Below are 21,479 nucleotides of genomic sequence, written 5' to 3' on the forward strand. Positions count from 1 at the left end.
CAGTATCCTAATAAGATTAACATATAAGAATCATTTTCTAATGTTACTGATGCACACATTAAATTATCCCGAATTGATCCTTCACACTCGAGAATCCTAAGAATATTTACCGAATATCGATCCCTCACATATGAAGTAAATATCCCAAAATTACAATCATAATCTCGTGCTATTTGCAATCAAAATATTATGCTCTATTTCTAGCAATGTAACATAAAGAGTAAATTCATTCAGTTCAAATTCAAAGAGTACTTTCTAGTAAAACTTAAAATCCAATTTCATGAAACTAGTGATCAAATAGAATCAAACATTACGAAAAAAATGAAATCACCAATAATGATTAGACAAGATTCATAAATATATATAATATTAAAAGAGATACATAAGGGTATGAAGATTACATCCAATTCTTTCGAGAAACTAACTGATCATTACGTAGAGCACTAGTCAACATGAGAAAATGAAGAAGGATGCGATCCACGGTCACAACTCTGCAGTGCATGGGCTCCACTTGCCACTTTTTTCTTCCTTCTGCTGCATTCCTCACATTTTTCTTTGGTTTTTTTCGTCCCTTTCATCTTCATTTGCATGGCTATTTATAGAAAAGAGCAAAGAGGTATAGACAAATTCGCCCAGGTGAATTTGTTGCTTAACTCTGAAGGCATAGATTTGCCTAGGCGAGTTGATTACTTATGCATGGAGAAACTAGATTAGCCCAGGCGAGTTTGTTGCTAGCCTAGGTGAATGGATGCCTGAAATCTTGGAAAAATGACCATTTTGTTCTTCCTTTTAACTTGGTTTCTAGATCCAACAAACAACCATCAAAACCTACATAATCATGGATGACTCCTTCATATTTAAACAAAAACATTAGTAAATGTACAATATATATAAAACAACCAATTTTAAGGGAAGTTTATAAGAAAATTATTACAATCGAAAAATAAGTGCTAACGTTTTAATCCAAAAATAACTAAAATATGACACTTATCATGTACCCAGCATCAAAGCTCTAATAGGTAGCAAGATCATGATAGAGGACATAGGTCAAACACCAGCAGGCAGAGTAGGGTTGAAAAGCCAAGAAGTCGTTCCAGAGAGAGGGAAGAAAAAATTGATCAACCACGAAGAGTTATAAACACCATAGTATGAGGTTTTGTAGGTGGAGGATCTTCTCCTCGGCAAGAAAGATGCATTTGTGTAATGTATGGTTTATCAATATGATAGCCATGTGAAACATAATAGAGATGCTTGACATAACGTTCCCAAGTGCAGACTTTAATGCCCTGGATCTGGAACAAGACGATTTCATGGTGATACCATTGAGGTGAATGATGAAACATAAAATATAAAAGACTTGCACATGGGAATGTGTACCCTACACAATAGTAACAGTGGACTCGAAAGTCCAGATATTGAATTCAAAGGACTAGTTCTATTCCCAATTAGTCAAGTTTATTAAATTAACTAACAGTTAAGATAATTAAAAAGGGAGTTTAAATATTTTTATGGTTTTTGGTTTTCATAAGAAAACAAATAATTGAATGTAAAGAGAGGTTGAGTTATGATAGGAATGGCTAGGGGTTATGACTCACTAGTACCAAATTTCCTACAATCCCAATCGTAACAAAATTCCTTCCTCGGTTAACTATTGATTCCCAAAATCAACTAAAGCCTATGATTAAGGTCAGAAGATGCTCTTTACCTTAAATCAATACGCCAATGATCATGGATCTATCAATTTAAGTCAAAGGATAAAATAAATTCTAGGGATGATTAATTAAAGATTAACTAGTCTATCAAATATTCACTACTATAAAAAAGCTTTTAACACCATCAATTTAACATCAGTTTTATGAAAATTGATGTTAACAAGCATTTTTGTAAATAAAATGTCATCGTTAACATCAGTTTTAGAAAAACCTAAAATCGATGTTGTAAATACTCACTTAACATCAGTTTTTAAAAACTGATATTAAGGTTTTTAAAAAAAGACCCTTGCAAGCTCACTTCTACTTCTTGGTACCTTTTCTCTCTCTCTCTCTCTCTCTCTCTCAACCCTAAGCCTCACCGTCGCCCCCCAAAGCCTCTCTCTCATGTGATTTTTCAATGATTCTTCTTTTTCTCTATGTTTTCTTGTTCACCCTTTCTTTCTCTCACAGTCACACTTCCAATGGCTTCTTCTTCTCCCTCTGTTATTAAGGTAAAACAACCCACACAACACACACACACACACACATGCAATGCAACACATCCCTTTTTTTCTCTGTGTCGTTTTTCGCTTCATTGTTGTTTTCATATCTGCCTCCTCTAATGTCATTTTGGAAAATTTTCAGGATGCCAAGGTGCTTATGGTTGGCACTGGCAGAATTAGCTATGAGCTTCTTATGACCCTCACTCTCTCCAGTTTCCTTGACATTCACATCGTTAGTACTCTTCTCTACAAGTCTTTCCAAGTTTTTTTCTCTCTCAAGGGTTTTCTGGTTTTTTTGTAAGAGTTTTGGGGTTTTTTGTTAGGGTTTATCATGCTCCTTCATTGTTCATCGGTCAAAGTCCATAAATATTTGGAATATGATGTCACTAATGTAACATATAGGGATTGCATTGTTCTAGTTGGTTTCCATGTATTTCAGAAGTAACATAATCTTCTAGCCACTTCATATTTTTCAAATTGAAACCATTCAACGAAAACAAAGGTTTGTGTGAGATTGGCAAGCTACTTTGTGTGATTAAAAGAAGTGACGCATTAGAATTTATCATGGAAATTTTTTCCAAAGGTGCCACTTTTTATCATTTGATACATATAAGAGATCATATTTTTTCTACATAATTCAATAATGATTGTTTAAAAGTTCTCAAGATGCCTACCAATATATTATATAGGATTATAAAAGTTTTATTTTTAAGAAGTCACTTGCATAATTTATATAGGTATTGTATTTTTATTTCTTACTCGTGATCTGTTCTCTTTGGCAAGATGGTAAGGAATTTTAAACTACCGCTTCTCAAGCTATTGGAATCTAGTAACATAGACCTCTGCTTTGCCATTGAGGATGAAGCAGCTAAACTTTTAAGTTGACTGTCATTTGGATCAGACCCAGCTTTATATCAAGATGCATTTGTTGAAAATACAAATTTATCTTTAGTTTCCTAGTTATTGACTATCTTATTTTCATTTAATATATATTTTGTCCCATAAATAAGTGATATCAATTTACTTTACCATGGATTTTAGTGTTAAACTGAAAGATGATCCTATAGCTCTTGTAGAATTTCTTTCCAAATACTGCCAATGGGTTGTTTTAACATTGGGCGCTAATGGGTGCATTGCTAAACATGGAACAAAGGTGTGTTAATTTATCTTTTTTCTCTGAAATTCTTTGTGATATGTTCTGCCAGGCTCCTTCCTCAATTCCCTTTGTCTTTTTTCCTTTTTTGAGGACCTATATAGTTGTCTCTGTTGTGAAACTTTTGTAATTGATCGCAAGACACCATAATTAGCTAGACAATGCCTAGTTATATGACCTTGTAGGAATTTGTTGTGAAGCAGTTACCTCCCTATACCAAAGGCAACCTTTTCAGATTGGTGAATCTTTGTTGTTGGCTTATTGTCTTAAATGGTTTTTGCCGATATTTGGTATTGTAAAAGTGTCATTTTCTATATTTATTCATCTGTGAACCAATCAACTAATCTCTTGTATTGAATTGTAAGAGTGTCGTGTCCTTGATAGATTTTCATTTTTAATGGTTTTTGGAGCCATTCATTGCTTGCCATACTTTTAATGTTAATTATTGAGAATTTTCTATAGAGCAAGACACATGTAATAGAAGTAGCAACGTTGTTGGTTCCTATGTGCTTTAATTGGAATCAACTCATCTTGTCTAAAAGAGTGTGGATGCAGAATCAAATCCTCTAAAAGTGAGGACGTGTAGTCCTATAAAGGCGAGGGCAAGCAACCCTCTGAAGGCGAGGGTGTGCGACCCTCTAAAGGCGAGGGCGTGCAGCTCTCTGAAGGCGAGGACGTGCAGCCCTCTGAAGGAGAGGGCGTGTAGCCCTCTAAAGGTGAGGGCATGTAGCCCTCTGAAGGCGAGGACGTGTAGTCCTTTGAAGGCGAGGGCAAGCAACCCTCTGAAGGCGAGGGCGTCCAGCCCTCTGAAGGCGAGGGCGTGTAGTCCTCTGAAGGCGAGGACGTGTAGCCCTCAGAAGGTGAGGGCATGTAGCCCTCTGAAGGTGAGGGCATGTAGCCCTCTTAATGCGAGGACATGTAGTCCTTTGAAGGCAAGGACGTGTAGTCCTTTGAAGGCAAGGACACGTAGTCCTTTGAAGCCGAGGGCATGCGGTCCTTTGAAGGTGAGGGCATGTAGCCCTATGAAGGCGAGGATGTGCGACCCTCTAAAGGTGAGGGCGTGCAACCCTCTGAAGGCGAGGGTGTGTAGCCGTCTGATGGTGAGGACATGTAGTTCTCTTAAGGTGAGGGCGTGTAGCCCTCTAACGGCGAGGACGTGTAGTCCTCTAAAGGAAAGGACGTGTAGTCCTTTGAAGGTGAGGGCAAGCAACCCTTTGAAGGCGAGGGCATGCAGCCCTATGAAGGCGAGGGCGTGTAGTCCTCAAAAGGTGAGGACGTGTAGCCCTCTAAAGGTGAGGGCATGTAGCCCTCTGAAGGCGAGGACGTGTAGTCCTTTGAAGGCAAGGATGTATAGTCCTTTGAAGCAGAGGGCATGCGGTCCTCTGAAGGTGAGGGCGTGTAGCCCTATGAAGGCGAGGATGTGCGACCCTCTAAAGGCGAGGGCGTGCAGCCCTCTGAAGGCGTGGGCGTGTAGCCGTCTGATGGTGAGGACATGTAGTTCTCTAAAGGCGAGGGCGTGCAACCCTCTGATGGTGAGGACGTGTAGTCCTCTGAAGGCGAGGACGTGTAGTCCTTCGAAGGCGAGGACGTGTAGCCTGTTCTCTTCCTGCAAGTGCACTGGATCGCACAAGTAGTATAAAATGGTAAGAACCGAGTATCGAACTCTCGGGAAACTTGTGTTATTTGGTAAACTATTTCGGCAAATAGGTGTCTGGTGTGTAAAGATAAGTGTGAATATGAACAGGTGTGTAAAATATCTGTGCAAAATGGAAAATCACACGAGAGAAATGATGTGTAAAAACAGGTAGAAAACAAGTTGGCCTTCCTAATAGGTGTCTGATGCTAAAAAGATATTCTCTATCTAACAATGCTCATGTGTTCCTATGGTGTCTCCTGAGATACTAAACCCCGATTCCTCATGATAATTTAGCCTAATCCTGATCAAGCATCATCCGCAGATTCCTTTTGTTGGACTAAACTCAACTAGGACTGCATTAAGACACACATACACAACTAAATTATCGCACCCCAATTCCTCGTGATAGTATGACAACTTAGCCCTGTACTATCAAGGACTTTAGAATCAGACCAGTTTCCACTGTTGAATGACCCTAACAAAGCATGCATCTATGTGATCAAGGTAAAGGAATACAGGAGTGAAAAGTAGATAGCACAGAGAACACACAAAACATCATTAAATAGATAGAAATATATTTACATCAAGTACCTATAGGGAAGATCCAACAGAGGATTTTGCTTTCAATAACCAGGAAGCCTTCTTTACAACAAAGAGAAGAACAAGATGAAATATTGCAAAAATCCAAGTGGTGAGGATGTCTCCTTCACCTCTAGGATTTCACAATCACTCACAAACTCATCTCAAGCTCTCAGAACGGCTCCTGCTTCAAGCTCTAGTCTCTGCAGATCTTCACACAACAAAATCTCTCAAAACTCTCTGGAACTTGGACCTTTCTCTCTCTAGAATCTCTAGACATGCAAACCTCTGAATCCCAACCTAAACTCCCTTCACAAAATCTGATTTTTGGCTTAAATAGGTGGCCTTGTTCATGCTCCTGCGCTTAGCGCAATTCTGAACCGCTTAGCGCACATTAGTGAATTTCGGCTTAGCGAGTGCTTTTCTCGCTCAGCGGGTGGACTGAAGCGGCACACTTAGTGAGATGGAGCGGTGCACTCAATGAACTTGTACAAACTCATCTTCTTCTAGATTCTTCCTCGTGCTTAGCCAATGAGTGTTGTGCTTAGCGGATGCTCGCTAAGCCAACAAATTGGCTTAGCGAGAAGGTGAAAAACAACACTTTTCAAAGTCGCCTAATTAACCTGAAATTGAGAGAAAATGATTATTGAACACACAAAATGGAAGTACGAAGTATTTATTACCTATACTTAACAGAAGGTACTTATAACACTACAAAATAACCATAAACTGGGGAAGTGTGATACAATTTACACAGGTTTTATACACAAAAGTTAGTCGTATTCATCGACTAACATAGCCCTCTGAAGACAAGGGCGTGTAGCCCTCTGACGGTGAGGGCATGTATCCCTCTAAAGGCAAGGACGTGTAGTCCTCTGAAGGCGAAGGCGTGCAACCATCTGAAGGCGAGGGCATGCAGCCCTCTAAAGGCGAGGGCGTGTAGTCCTCTGAAGACAAGGGCGTGTAGCCCTCTGAAGGCAAGGGCATGTAGCCCTCTGAAGGTGAGGACGTGTAGTCCTCTGAAGGTGAGGGCGTGCAACCCTCTAAAGGCAAGGGCGTGCAGCCCTCTGAAGGCAAGGGCATGTAGCCCTCTAAAGGCGAGGGCGTGTAGCCCTCTAAAGGTAAGGGCGTGTAGCCCTATTAAGGTGAGGGCGTGCAGCCCTCTGAAGGAGAGGGTGTGCAACCCTCTAAAGGCGAGGATGTGTAGTCCTCTGAAGGCGAGGACATGTAGCCCTCTGAAGGCGAGGGCATGTAGTCCTCTGAAGGGAAGGGCAAGAAACCCTCTGAAGGCGAGGACGAGCAACCCACGTTGATATGTCCATTACGATACCATGAAAAGATGCATGATGTGATCAAGGAACAAGCCCGAGTAAGTTTGCTATGTGCCCCCTAATTCAGGAACCTAGTGGAAAGGATCCAAAAGTCCACTTCTAGTGATAACTCCCAAGGGTGGTTTCATGTAAATTTACATACTTCTAGAGATATCATCTTCTTAGGTAATACATTGTGGCGATAGGGACTATCATTGACAATGCATCACTAAAAGAAGAAAACTCTAGATAAGGCTTCACTGTTATCAAGCGAGTCAGAGACCCAGCATGACCACATATCGACCTCCACTCCTTATGGCTCACATAGACTCGAGTATAGGGACTAATATCTCAATGTGTGTGCAAAGGTTTAAGTGCCATGTGTGCATAGAACAAAAACATTCCAGGCTATGAATGTAATAGATAGGCAGACACACACCAAACACAATAACATAGCAACGGTTATATACAAATATGGACAAAACGAAAGATAAAAGAGAAAAGGGAACATAAATAAAGAAGAAGTCACGATAAAACATTGCACACTAATCGAATGACTTAACTCTCTAACACGTCCCTAGTGGAGTCGTCATCTTTCGCAACCTACCCTTCGATGGGAGGGTGAGGCGAAAGGTAAAGGTGTGTCTCCCAAAAAATGAAAATGCATGGGAGTCGCCACCAACATTTATTCAAGGAAAACGTTAGAATAACCAAAAAGAGGTTTGCGAATTTTGAAAATAAGGGTTCAGGAGTTGTTTATGATAGGGACGGTATTAGCACCCCACGCGCCCGTCTCAAGGGATGGCAACCTTTAATTGAGTGTGCAAAAATGCAACTTCAATATTATTTATTTTACTTTTTTATATTTTTTATTTTTTTGGGGTCGACAAGGGTGTTGCTCTTGCTCCTACGTATCCTCAAGTGCGATGAGAAATTCATACCTACGTAGTTCTTTATGTTTGAATGTTTATGTGTTAAATCGATTCTTTATGTTTTTGAAAGATTCATTTTAACTATGGACAAAAAGTCATTTAAGGCATTGGACCTTGAAACGATGTTTTAAACTTTGAAAAAGCAGAGAGAATCGTTAAGGCGTTGGACCTTGAAACGATCTCAAGTGATATTTGATAAAAAGAAGTTAGTTATGAGTTGGTTTTGTTTATTAACTTTTAATCTTTTTAAAGACAACTTTACAACACTAGTGATCGATTAAGATTGAACTTTACAAAGAAAAAGAGATCGACAATGATGGATGGAGAAGATGATTGTGCACAAAACAGCAAGAGGGACCCCTAAGGGTACATAGATCACATTCAATCCTAAAAAATAAAAACTAATCGACGGGCATACGAAAAACACCGAATGAGTAACGACGTAGAGATTGATAACAGTCGCGATTCGGCAGTGCCTCGGCTTCATTTCCTCTTCTTTCTTCTTCTTCTCTCTTAATTCTCTCAAGTTTTGACCCTTGTAACCCTTTCCTCAGCTCCCCTTCACACCTATTCATAGAAAAAAGGGCACTTGGGACCATGAAGACTTACTCCTGAAGTAACTGTCACCCAAGTGAGCTGGTTCCTTCAGGCTAAAGTCTTTTGGGGACCCAGGCGAGCCAGAGGCTAGCCTGGGCGAGCTAGGGTCCAGGAAATTCAATGAAAAGACCCTTTTGCCTCTCTTTTTTTGGTATTTTTTGCATTCTTGATCAAAACATTGAACGATCTTTCGTCTTGTGCGGTAATTGGCGTTTAACACCGTAAGTCGATTACCAAGGATCAAAAGATCAATGAACGATAGTCCCTAGACAAAATTAGGGTATGACAAGCTCTAAGAACAATTCACAATCATGCATGTTAATGTTCCCTCCTAAAGAAAACTCAAATTACCCCAATTCACACACAATTTTTTTTTTATCAAGGGAATAACTGAAAACACAAAATTCTAAACCCAAGAGATTTTCACACAGTGATGGAACTAGAATAATGCAAGAGATCATGTATATACTAAGAGCTCAAAGTTGGGGGAGCAATGATTCCCATCCCCACACTTAAAACATGTAGTGTCCTCAATGCATCTAAAATAAAAAGGAAAAATGTACTTAAAATAGATAATGCACTAAAAAAAAGCATAAAAATAAAAAAGACTAAGATAAAGAAAAATTGTAACATAAATAAGGTTGCCTCCAAAGAAGCACTTGTTTAACTTCTTGAGCCTCATGGATGGAAAAGGGAAGAAAATCAACCACCCTTAAACAAGGTGATTTTCCCTTTTTGTATTGATCCTCTAGTATAATCATCCACTCCATAGCCAAGAGCTTGAATAGTGATGCTATCTCCCTTCTTCTTATTCCATCCAGGGTCTTTTGGAATGACTTTCCTTGGAGGGTCTTCCTTCCCCACACTTGGGTGAGGCTTAACCACACTAGTCTTCATCTTGTTAGTGGCCTGCACAAAATTACATGCAGGGAAGGAGGAGGAATTAATTGCTGGATCAAAGACTTTAAACACTTCCTCCTCATCACCCAACCTCCAAATTATTTTTCCTTGTTGAAGATCAATCAAATCCCGCTTGCGTATATGAAGGATTGTTCCAAAATAATTGGGATTTCTTCATCCTCCTCGATATTTAGAATCACAAAATCAGTTGGAAAAATGAATTTCCTAACTTTAACTAGTAAATTTTCCACTATTCCTTGCGGATAAGTAAGAGTCATGTCTGCTAGAAAAACTGAAATGTTAGTGGATTGGGGTTTTTGTAACCCCAACTTCTTATAGATAGAATAAGGCAAGGAACCAAATAACATAGAGCTTTATTGATTTATATGTTAACAATAGTATAAGGGACTGAAAAACTCCCTAGGTTACTAAGCTTAGGTGGCAACTTCCTTAAAACTATAGCAGAGTATTCTTCGTTGACACCAATTGTAGAAAACTCCTCACACTTGGGTGAGGCATAACCTAATTTCCTTTATTTGAAAGAATTTCTCTTAAATATTTGGCATACTTTGAGCAATTGCCTTATGATCGAGGCTGTACCCAAATCAAATAAACATTAAAAAAAAATGCAATATCTAGGAAGTGATCCTAGGTCATCTCCCATTGAGCAATGGTCAACCAAACGCTCATAACAGATAGTAGGAAAATAGTAACGAATTCGGAGAGTTGTTTGCTTTTGTAAATTAAACAGCGAATAGATGTGAATTAGAAAATATTAGAATTAAAACACATTGCTTCCCCTTGATTCACAAGCAAGTCTCTTATCCTAGATTACGAGAGTTTATCCTTTATCAGTTCAACCACTTAATCCAACCCTAAATTAAATTACTAAGCGAAATTTAACATAAGGGATTCATTATGTGATTAAGCAACACATACACCAATTAATCATGAACAATCATTAAGCATGAATGTAAATTAAGCGCAGAGACAATTAATCAAGCTCTAAGCATGCATGAATTAATAGCAACAAATACAGAGTAATTGGTGAAGAGGAAAAACTAATCAGAATTTAATAGTAATAATAGAATTTCAAAGAGAGCTGTGCTTGATCCTCAAGAGAAAACAACGCTGGAGACTTAGCCTTCCATTAATCAATAGAAAACAAAATTGTAGTAGAAACGAAGAAAACTAGAATTATTCTCCAAAACGAAAAAGAAACTAAAACGAATTGAGAGTAGCACTCTAAAACTAAAACGAAAAAGAGAGAGAGGAGAGGAGAGAGAGAAGAGAGAAGAGAGCCTAAACTAGAACCTTGGTGTTGTTATATAGTTTTCAGCCCCAAAGCTTACAAATCTGTTTTAAATCCAAACCCATAAATAAAATAAAATCTAGATAAGATAAGATAAGATAAGATAAGATCTAGATGAAATAATATCTAGATGAGATCAAATCTAAATAATATCTAGATAAGATAAAATTTGGTAGAATAAAATAGTCTGCTCTCTTCAAGTCCAAGCCCAATTCTGGATTCAAGCCCAATTGCTTATAATTCTCCTTAAATTAAATTAAAAACACAAAATTAATCCAGTAGGCCCAAATGATAAAACTACATAATTAATTTGACAATTAAGGCTAATCAGTAATTAAAATGGTGACAAAAAGGGTTAAGAAATATGAGAAAATGATGACACATCACCTTAGCAAAGGGGATATCAATATGCATCTTTTTAAGCATCTCTAGAAATCTAGCAAACTGTCTTTCCTCGCTCTTGTTTTTAATCTTTAAAGGAAGGGAACACTTACCTGAGGAGGTGTCAGTACCTCTTTTCCACCCTCTTTGTATGCATATTGGATCTCTTTTGTAAGAGCCTCTTTTTCTTGTGGTCGAGTGGCTTTCTCCTTCTTCTTTAGCATTGAGTTCTCGTCAATAGGAACTTCATATTTCTTAGGTGTATTGTCCTTCTTAGTAAGGACATCATCTGCAACTTTTGGGAAAAAACCTTCCTTCTTCTCGGTGTCCTCTTGAATCCTTTTACTTCTAGTCATTACAACATTGACATCCTCCCTCTTAGGATTTGGTTAAGGTTATGAAGGGAGGTTGCCTAGCTATCTTTCTAACAAGAAGAATTGTATGTTGGTGGGCTGAGACTCCACCAGCTTCATTCTCTGATCTTCTGAGCCATATATTAAAGCATCGTCTCTTGATGAGTAGGTTGCCTCTCCTCTTGTCTAGGCCTCTGATTTTTCATGGTTTGAGGCCTATACATCCTTTCATTCTACTTGAAATTTTGTCCTTGATTGAAATTGTTGGGGTATTGATTGTAAGAATTGTTTCCTCCCCCAACAAAGTTTATCTCATCCATGGTTGTAGCTAGCTTATCATCAACAATGCATTCTCTTGGCCCATTAACAATCTCACATCTATCGTAGGTTATGAATGGAGGTGTAGTGATGGGGCTTGGGCTTGAGCTATTATGAGTTTCTCAATCTTCAGTGTCAAATATTGCATTTATTTTCCCAATTCAGTTTGGGAATCATTTTTCTCCACCTAGTTGACACCTCTCTTCATAATCTTTCTATCCCATAAGTTGTTTGATGACGATTGCCAAATCGTTCCAAAACAAATAAAACTAGAATTAATTATGTAGTACATGAATAACCTAGGTCGGCTCAGAGATACAATCCATTTTGGTTCCAAATTCAATCCACTTATAAACAGCAGGGGGAATTTCAACAAACAGTTTGCAAGCAATTGAAAGGAATGCAAAAACACAATAACAAAAGTGAAAAATTTAAGATAGAAATATAGTATTGAAAGCAGAATATGAAATAGATTTAATAGCATCAATCCAGTTCACCAAATCCAAGCTATTCGAATTATCACAGTTGCTACAAATACCGATCATATTTTGAAAGTTTAGTTAATGTCATTAGAGATAGTTCAATCGAATTATTCTGTAAATTCATTGACATCACAAATCAAATTGAAATATCATCCAATCAATCTATGATTAAATTATAAATTAAGAAATTATTCAATAAACTAATTCATTTCCAATCCTAAACACATCCATAATCATGAAAATTGAAAATAGAACTGAAGAAGAAGATGAACATTCACATAGAATTTGAAACACTTGACCAAAACTCAAATTCTTCATTGCTTGGACTGAATCCTTGGATTGATTAGATTTTTTGCCATCTGCCATACCCTAATTTCGTCCGGGGACCATTGTTTGGTGGCATGTAACCTTCGCTTGACTGCTTCGAGGTACCTAAAACCCATCATTAGGCAATCTGTGAAGTACCACGGCATGCCAGAAGTCGAAAGGAAGCATTGTTGCGCAATCCGTAAAGTTCTGCAACATTCCAGAGGTCAGAAAAAGGGCATTGTTGCGTAATCTGTAAGGTTTTGCGACATTCCGGAAAGAAAATAAGTGTCGTTACGTAATCCATAAAGTTCCGTAACATTACGGAAAAGGAATCAGCAAAAAAAGCAAAAGGGGGTGAATTTAGTAAAAAGGGGTGTGCAAATAGCAACCATGCCCACTTGGGCATTCCAGGGGGTTCCAACAAAAGGCGATGCCTTCTGGTGGAAGTAACCCAGCTCGCCTGGGCGGCAACCACCTCCCTCTTTTTCCCTGTAAATAGGAGAAAGAGGGCATAGTAATTTTGTTCAGCCCTTCTGGTATTTAGGATTCTCTTGAAATTAGTGAGAAAAATTGTTTCCGTGAACAAAATCCAAGCCGAGGCGCTTCCGTAATGCTTCCTAGACGTTTTCGTGAGCGATTTCGTGAAGATTCTTCACCGTTCTTCGTTCGTTCTTTGTCGTTCTTCGGTCTTCAACCGGTAAGTTCTCGAAATTGAATCTTTCAATTCATTTTATGCACCCTTAGTGGTCCCCACTTGTTTCGCGTGCTTTTATTTTTATTTCGTTTGTTTTCCGTACCCCCTTTTGACGTGCTTTAACCATTTATTTAAGTCGTTTTCTTGCCTAATAAATAATAAAATGAATTTTCACCGATCATTTGAGTTGTAAAATAAAATCCAAGCGATCTTTCACGCTGTAACCACGTTTAAAACGAAAAGAGACAAAATAATAATAAAATAATCAAAGTATCTTTGAATAAAATAATAATAAAAAATCAATTGGACGTTTTTCTTTGGGATTTTCCTTAATTGAATTGACCAATAATCAAAGTGAAACTAAGGCTAAAATCAACTCACAAATCAAGCTTTGTCCATAAAAATCACTTAAAAATCGTTTTAAGGTCCAACGCCTTAAACGATCCTCTTTGCTTTTTATTGGTTAAATGGGACTTTCGAAAGCATAAAATCAACATGTAAACTTGTCGCTACTTTCAAAAAACAAGAGATCATTAATGGTCCAACACCTTAAACGTTTCTCTCTTTTCAAAAGAATCAAGAGATCGTTCAAATGGTCCAACGCCTTAAACGACTTTTGCTCGGTAAAGACATATCTTGCAAAAAAGGGATAAAAAAAACTTAACCAACGTTCAGTTCTCAAAGAACTACGTAGGTCTGATTTCCTTATCACAATTGAGGAATACGTAGGAGCAAGGGAAACACCCTTGTCGATCTCAAAAAGATAAAAAATACAAAAGGCATAAAAAGACATAAAAACGTAACAAGGGGAAAATAAAACAAATTGAAGACATGATATTGCACATTTGATTAAAGGTTGTCGTCCCTTCTGGCGGATGCGTGGGATGTTAATACCTTCCCCGTGCATAAATACAACTCTCAAACCTTTCACACTTAAAGTTCGTAGACCACACCTTTCCAGTTTTTTTGACGTTTTCCTCGAATAAACGTTGGTGGCGACTCCGTGCATTTTCCTTTCTTGGAAGACGCACCAATGAGTCTCGCGTCGCCCTCCCACCGAAGGGTAGGTTGCGACAGTTGGCGACTCCACTAGGGACTATTTTTAAAGAGTTAGGCCTTCTAATCTCGTGCAATATCATGACTTCCTCTTTTGTCTGTTTCCTTTTATTTCCCTTACGTTCTTGTATATAACTCTTTTATGCTTTTAGTGTGTTTTTGAAATGTATGCATGAGATTGATATTTATTCATTTGATGCACATAAAACCAACACCTTTTTGCACACACGGTGAGTTGAAAAGGGGCCCTATACCCGGGTCATGCTGGGTCTTCGACTTGCTTGATAACAGTGAACCCTCATCTAGAGTTTTTCTCTTTGATAACATATTGTTGCTAGTAGTCCCTACTGCCGCAATATGTTTGTCGAAGGGGATGATACCTCTAGAAACCATCAAAAGAGATATGACCACCTTGGGGTTTATCATTAAAAGCCTTTTAGGTCCTTAAAATAGGGGCACGAAGCAAACACGCTGCGTGCCTTTTAAACACTGCCATGCATGTAGTCTAAAATGTCATGTATGCCTTTGTTGTATGATTATTTATGGATATTGTCATACTATGTACATCCCCGTGTTGTGCCTTTTTTCGCATCTGCATCATGCATGGGTTGCGTCTTGATCCCCTCACTTTGTCACGAACCGACGGAGGGTCCGTGTTGCCTTCTTAAATGCATACATCGGGCGCCATGCTATCCGAATGTTGTATCTAAGAAGGGGACAATCTCTCGGGCTCCCGTATTCGTAAAATGCATCTGTGTCATATGCATTTCTTCATGCATTCATCCATTCCACCCATGATAAATGTTGGAGTCTTGATTCGCACTGGGTTTTGTTTCACTTTAGTAAAACATGGGATCAAGTCAGGCGCCTTCGCTTAAAAAGAGGTTCTATCAAGTCAAGGTCAAGAGCCTAGGAGTCACCAGTCTGAAAGAGTTAGGATAGTTGATGGGTCAACTCCAGCGACAAGCTTTTCGCAAAGCTTACGGTAAGATCTGGGACCTAGCCATGGCAGAGGCCTCCACAGAGGCCATTGCCTCCCTCGTCCAATATTATGACCAGCCTTTGAGGTGCTTCACCTTTGGGGACTTCCAGTTATCACCCACGGTGGAAGAGTTTGAAGAAATCCTGGGATGCCCTCTGGGAGGAAGGAAACCATACCTCTTCTCGGGATTCTATCCCTCTTTAGCTAGAATTTCTAAGATAGTCCAAATCTCAACGCAGGAATTAGACTGCGGAAAGCAAGTCGAAAATGGGATGGTTGGAGTACCAAGGAAATGTTTGGAAGCAAAAGCAAGAGTCTTGGCAGGTAAAGGCGAATGGGCCCCGTTCATGGACATCCTGACACTTTTGATCTTTGGAGGGGTCCTCTTTCCAAATGTGGATGGGTTGGTGGACCAGACAGCGATTGACGCTTTTCTCGCCTTTCATGACCGCAGGGAAAGCCCGATTGTCACTATCTTAGCTGATCTATATGACACCTTCGACCGAAGATGTGAAAAGAACAGTGCAAGGATCGTTTGCTGTACTCCGGCCCTCTACGTATGGTTGGTTTCGCACCTTTTCTACCAAGAGGTAAGAAATGCTTGCCCGCTAGAAGGCCACCGCTCATGCACAGAGAAAAAAGAGGCAAGTTGGGACCGACTCTTAGCAAGCAAAGAAGGAGCGTCTGTCAACTGGTTCCCTCGATGGAAAGAAGGAAGAACCGAGATTCTTATTTCGTGCGGAGGATTTCCAAATGTTCCCTTGATGGGGACAAAGGGTTGCATTAATTACAATCCCAACCTCGCCATAAGACAACTTGGCTACCCTATGAGAGAGGCACCATTAGAGGAAGGCCTCACACCTATTATTGCACGAGGTTTCAGTAGCACCAACGCGGGGGCGCTTTAGAAGGTCTACAAGGCATGGGAGATGATGCAAAAAAAGGACAAGGAACTTAGAATCAGTAGCAACGGGCCCATCGGCGGCTACCATGGGTGGTTGAAAGCCTACACACCAGATCTGGATTGGCTCCCGAATTTGAGAACCACTAAAGGGGTGGAGGTTGAAGCTCCGAAAGAGGACGAAGAGGTACAGGCCCTTAAGACAAAACTCGAGAAAGCCCGAACAATCAAAGAAAAGTTCAAGTCAGCAGCTATTAGGATTCGAAAGGAGAACGCCGAACTGAGAGACGTAAATATAACCACCACCAAGGCCTTAGAACAAGAGACCAAGAGGGCCCACAAGGAAGAACACGACCGAAACAAATTCCGAGGGGCTTTGTGGGGCAGTAACAGCGAGCTTAAGCTCTGAAGAGAGGAAAGGGACCAATCACGAGTAGACAATTTGATCTTGAAGGATGAATTGAGGATTTGCCTAAGGTCCAAGAGGAGCTTGTCTCAGCGGTTATGCGAGACCGAGACCAACATGTTAGCCATCATCAGCAAGTACCAAGAAGAATTAAATCTAGCCACAGCCCACGAGCACAAAGTGGCAGACGAATATGCCCGAGTGTACGCGGAAAAGGAGGCAAGAGGAAGGGTGATTGACTCGTTACATCAAGAGGCAACGATGTGGTTGGACCGATTTGCTCTTACTTTGAACGGGAGTCAAGAACTTCCCTGATTGCTGGCCAGGGCCAAAGCAATGGCAGACGCCTACTCCGCCCCCGAGGAGATCCACAGACTCCTCAGCTATTGTGAGCATATGATAGACTTAATGGCCCATATAATTAGGAACTGCTAGGAAGTCTGTATTATCACTCAAATCTTGACTAGTTGTAACTTTCTGAATAAAATGAGTTTGTCTCGTGATTTTACTCCAAAATCAGTGCGAATCGAATCACTCCCATGTTTTATCTCTAGCATACATTCATTTTTTACGTACTCCTGACGCTTGGTTTTTTAGGAAAAACGCCATAACTAAGCGCGCCCCAAGGCATCCCTATCGCATCAGATCCAAATCTTGGACGAAGGGTGACCAAGAGGAAGTACAGGAACAGATGAAAGCCGACATGTCGGCTTTGAAAGAGCAAATGGCTTCCATGATGGATGCCATGCTAGGAATGAGACAACTAATGGAGAATAACGCGGCCACCGCCGTCGCTGTTAGTTCGGCTGTCGAAGCAGACCCATCTCTCGCAGCTACCGCGCACCACCCTACCCCAAACGTGGTGGATGAGAAAGAAGAACACTGGGGCACATTAGCAACCCCCATCCGGGGTACAACCAAGTAGCTTACCCCTATGGATTACCACCTAATTACACACCACCAGTCATACGTGACGATGCGGGTCATGTCCCTCCCCCCATCCTTAAAGGGGAGCCTTCTCGACATCCGGACGAGGTCCACGAGGATTGCGAGAGCATGCTCAGGGAGACATCGATTCCTACTCCCTGTTCCTTGCCGAAGGACTAGCACCCAACGCGCTACCTCAACCCAACCTCACGGGAGAACCTCAAAACCACCCAACACAACCAATATTTTTGTCTGCAGGGGGCCACCCCTGGCAACAGAAGAAAAGGGGAAACTCAATCTCATCGAAGAGAGATTGAGGGCTGTTGAAGGCTTCAGCGATTATCTATTCGCGGACATGACTGACCTTTGCTTAGTGTCGAACGTCGTCATCCCTCCGAAATTCAAGGTACCTGATTTCGATAGGTACAAAGGGACGACTCGTCCTAAGAATCATCTCAAAATGTATTGTCGCAAGATGGGTGCGTATTCCAGGGACGAGAAGTTGTTGATGCATTTCTTTCAAGATAGCTTGGCTGGGGCAGCGGTCATCTGATACACTAATCTAGAAGCTTCCCGCATCCGCACTTGGAAGGATCTGATTACCGCTTTCCTTTAGCAGTATCAGTACAACTCTGACATGGCTCCTGACCGAACTCAGCTACAGAACATGGTTAAACGAGAAAGTGAGTCCTTTAAAGAATACGCTCAGCGTTGGAGGGACCTGGCAGCGCAAGTAGCCCCTCTTATGGTCGAGAGGGAGATGGTTACCATGATGGTAGATACCTTGCCTGTGTTTTACTATGAGAAATTAGTGGGCTACATGCCCTCCAGCTTCGTAGACTTGGTATTCGCCGGGGAAAGGATCGAGGTGGGCTTGAAGAGAGGGAAGTTCGATTACGTCTCCTCCATAGATACCAACGGTAGGAGGATCAGAGCAACTGGGGCAAAGAGGAATGAAGGAGATGCCCATGCCGTCACTTCAATGCCTGCATGGGTCAAGCCACCGCATATCTCCCACGGTACCCACCAATATGTGCAACATCACCCGAGCTTCTCAGCTCGCACCGGGGACTCCTCCAACTCAGTGCCCGTACAACCAAGGGCGCTCGTGCCTGTCCAGAGGGAGGCCCCTGAAGCTCCAGCTCTAACCCCGACTCGCTCGACCGGCAATGCCCACCTTGGCGTCGGTTCCAATGCAGCAAGGAACTTTGCCCCAAGGCCAACTCAAGAATTCGCCCCGATCCCGATGACGTACGAAGATCTCTTGCCATCCCTCATCGCCAACCAGATGGATGGTATCTCCTAGAAAGATCTTCCAGCCTCCTTTCCTGAGGTGGTATAACCCTAATGCAACCTGCACATACCATGGGAAGATCCCGGGCTACTCAACCGAACAGTGCGTGGCCGTCAAACGCAAAGTCCAAAGTTTGATAGAAGCTGGATGGCTGACATTTCAAGAGGATCGACCCAACGTAAAGACAAACCCTCTTGCCAATCATGGAGGGGGAGCTGTTAATGCCATCGAGGCGAGTAGGTCGCGTAGGTCCAAACCTTTGAAGGACGTAACGACCCCCAGAAGGTTTATCTATGAGGCCCTACAAAAGGGGGGCGTGATTCCCCGCGGTGGGCACGAGAAGGATTCCTATTTGATGCATCCCAGCGCACCACATAGCATGGAAGCATGTTTAGCAGTAGGAGACCTGTTGCAACAAATGATAGACCAAGGTCGGTTGGAAGTTAGCGATGAGGGGGATGAAGAACAACATATATGCATTCAATCCTCAAATGAGGAAGGTCCTAGAAGGCCTAAACCTTTGGTAATACATTTCACCAGGGACACAGCTCCCCAAAAGCCCCGACACCCATTGGTAGTTAGACTTATTTCGTTTCCATACAAGAACAGCCACGCAATTCCTTGGAGGTACGTGCCTCCGAGCGATAGGAAGGAAGAAGCTACTGACATCAGCTCGCTGTCGGCCAAAGTAACCAATATCACGGGGCTGAGCGGCATAACCCGCAGCGGTCGCGTATTCGCACCCCCTAACCTGCCGACGCAGCCCGCAAACGCTAAAGGGAAGGCAAGGATGACGGAAGGACCAAATGTCAAAGTGATCCCCACTCCGGGTGAGGATGTTTCGATGAAAGGTCTTTCCGAGGGAAGAGAGGGCTGTGACAAGAAAGAGGTATCGCTCGAGGAGGCCGGCGAGTTCCTCTGTATTATTCAACAAAGTGAGTTCAAAGTCATTAAGCAACTCAATAAAACCTCGGCTAGAGTCTTTCTTTTGGAATTGCTCATGAGCTCTGAGCCTCATCGAGCTTTGCTGGTAAAAGTCTTGAATGAAGCTCATGTAGCCCAAGACATCTCTGTAGAAGGCTTTGGTGGACTCGTCAATAATATCACGGCCAACAACTACCTCACCTTCGCTGAAGAGGAAATCCCTGCCGGGGGGAGAGGACATAACAGGGCTTTGCATGTGTCAATCAAGTGCAAGGAACACGTCATGGCCAAAGTACTCATTGACAACGGCTCCAGTTTGAACGTGATGCCCAAAAGCACGTTGGAGAAATTTCCATTTAACGCTTCCCATCTAAGGCCAAGTTCTATTGTGGTCCGTGCCTTCGACGGCAGCCACTGAGAGGTGAGGGGAGTGTCATACCCTAATTTCGTCTGGGGACCATTTGTTTGGTGGGATGCAACCTTCGCTTGACCGCTTCGAAGTACTTAACACCAATTGTTAGGTAATCCGCGAGGTTCCGCGGCATGTCGAAAGTCGAAAGGAAGCACTGTTGCGCAATCTGTAAAGATTCTGCAACATTCCAGACGTCAAAAAAGGCATTGTTGCGTAATCCGTAAGGTTTCGCGACATTTCGGAAAGAAAATAAGTGTCGTTACGTCATCCATAAAGTTGCTTAACATTTTGGGAAGAAACTGGTAAAAAACACAAACGAGAGTGTATTTAGCAAAATGGGGTGTGTAAATAAAAAGGAATGCATTTAGCAAAGGGGGTGGGGAGGTGAACTTATCAAGATCCTCCACGTTTTGTTGGAAAATGGTTTTCGGAGCTTCCGACGCTTTCGTAATGCTTCCGTAAAATTCCTAAAACTTTGAGTAAGCCTATTTCACTTAATATTGGTGAAAGAGAAGAGGAAAAAGAGGGAAATCAAGTCCTATATGCTTCCGTAATGCTTCCGTAAAATTACCATAACCCTAAATAAGAATATTTCACCTAATATGGGTGAGAAGGAATAGAAAAAAAGAAGAAAGTCAAGTCCTATATGCTTTCGTAAGGCTTCCGTAACTTTTCCATAAATTACAAAAGAATGGGGGGTGAACTTATCAAAATGAGGGTGCAAATAGAAATTTTCAAATTTTCGAATCTGGCCCATTCCAGAATATTTTCGAAGTTGGGCAAGCTAGGCGGCAACCTCCTCCCCTTTTTTCCTATAAATAGGCGAAAGGAGGCTGTTCCAAATATCCCTCAACCCCCTTGGCTATGCATTTTAGCTATTTTGGGTGTAAAAAATTATTTCCGTGAGGAAAATTCAAGCCGAGGTGCTTTTGTAAAGCTTCTGAGACGTTTCCGGGAGCAAATCCGTGAAGGTTTTCCGTCTTTCTTCACTGTTCTTCATCCGTTCTTTGTTCGTTCTTCGTTTTTCAATGGGTAGGCTTTCGAATCCAAGACTTTCAATTCATTTCTTGTTTTTTAGCTTTCGTATTCATTTTGTTCATTTTCGATTTTCATTTCTTTCGTTTTTAACGTGCTTTAACCGTTCATTTAAGTCGTTTTCTCACCTAATAAATAATAAAATGAATTTCAGCTGATTATTTGTGTTGTAATCTCGTTTAATCACCGTTAAAACAAAATCTAATCGATCGTTCACGCTATAACCTCGGTCAAACCAAAAAAAGCAAAATAATAATAAAATAATCAAAATATCTTGAAAAATAATAATAAAATAATCAAAATATCTTTGAATAAAATAATCAAAAAATCAATCGGACGTTTTTTCTTTGGAAGTTTCCTTGGATCAATTGACTAATAACCAAAGTGAAACT

Source organism: Glycine max, chromosome 1 (assembly GCF_000004515.6).
Source record: "Glycine max cultivar Williams 82 chromosome 1, Glycine_max_v4.0, whole genome shotgun sequence".
In the NCBI taxonomy this organism is placed as follows: domain Eukaryota; kingdom Viridiplantae; phylum Streptophyta; class Magnoliopsida; order Fabales; family Fabaceae; genus Glycine; species Glycine max.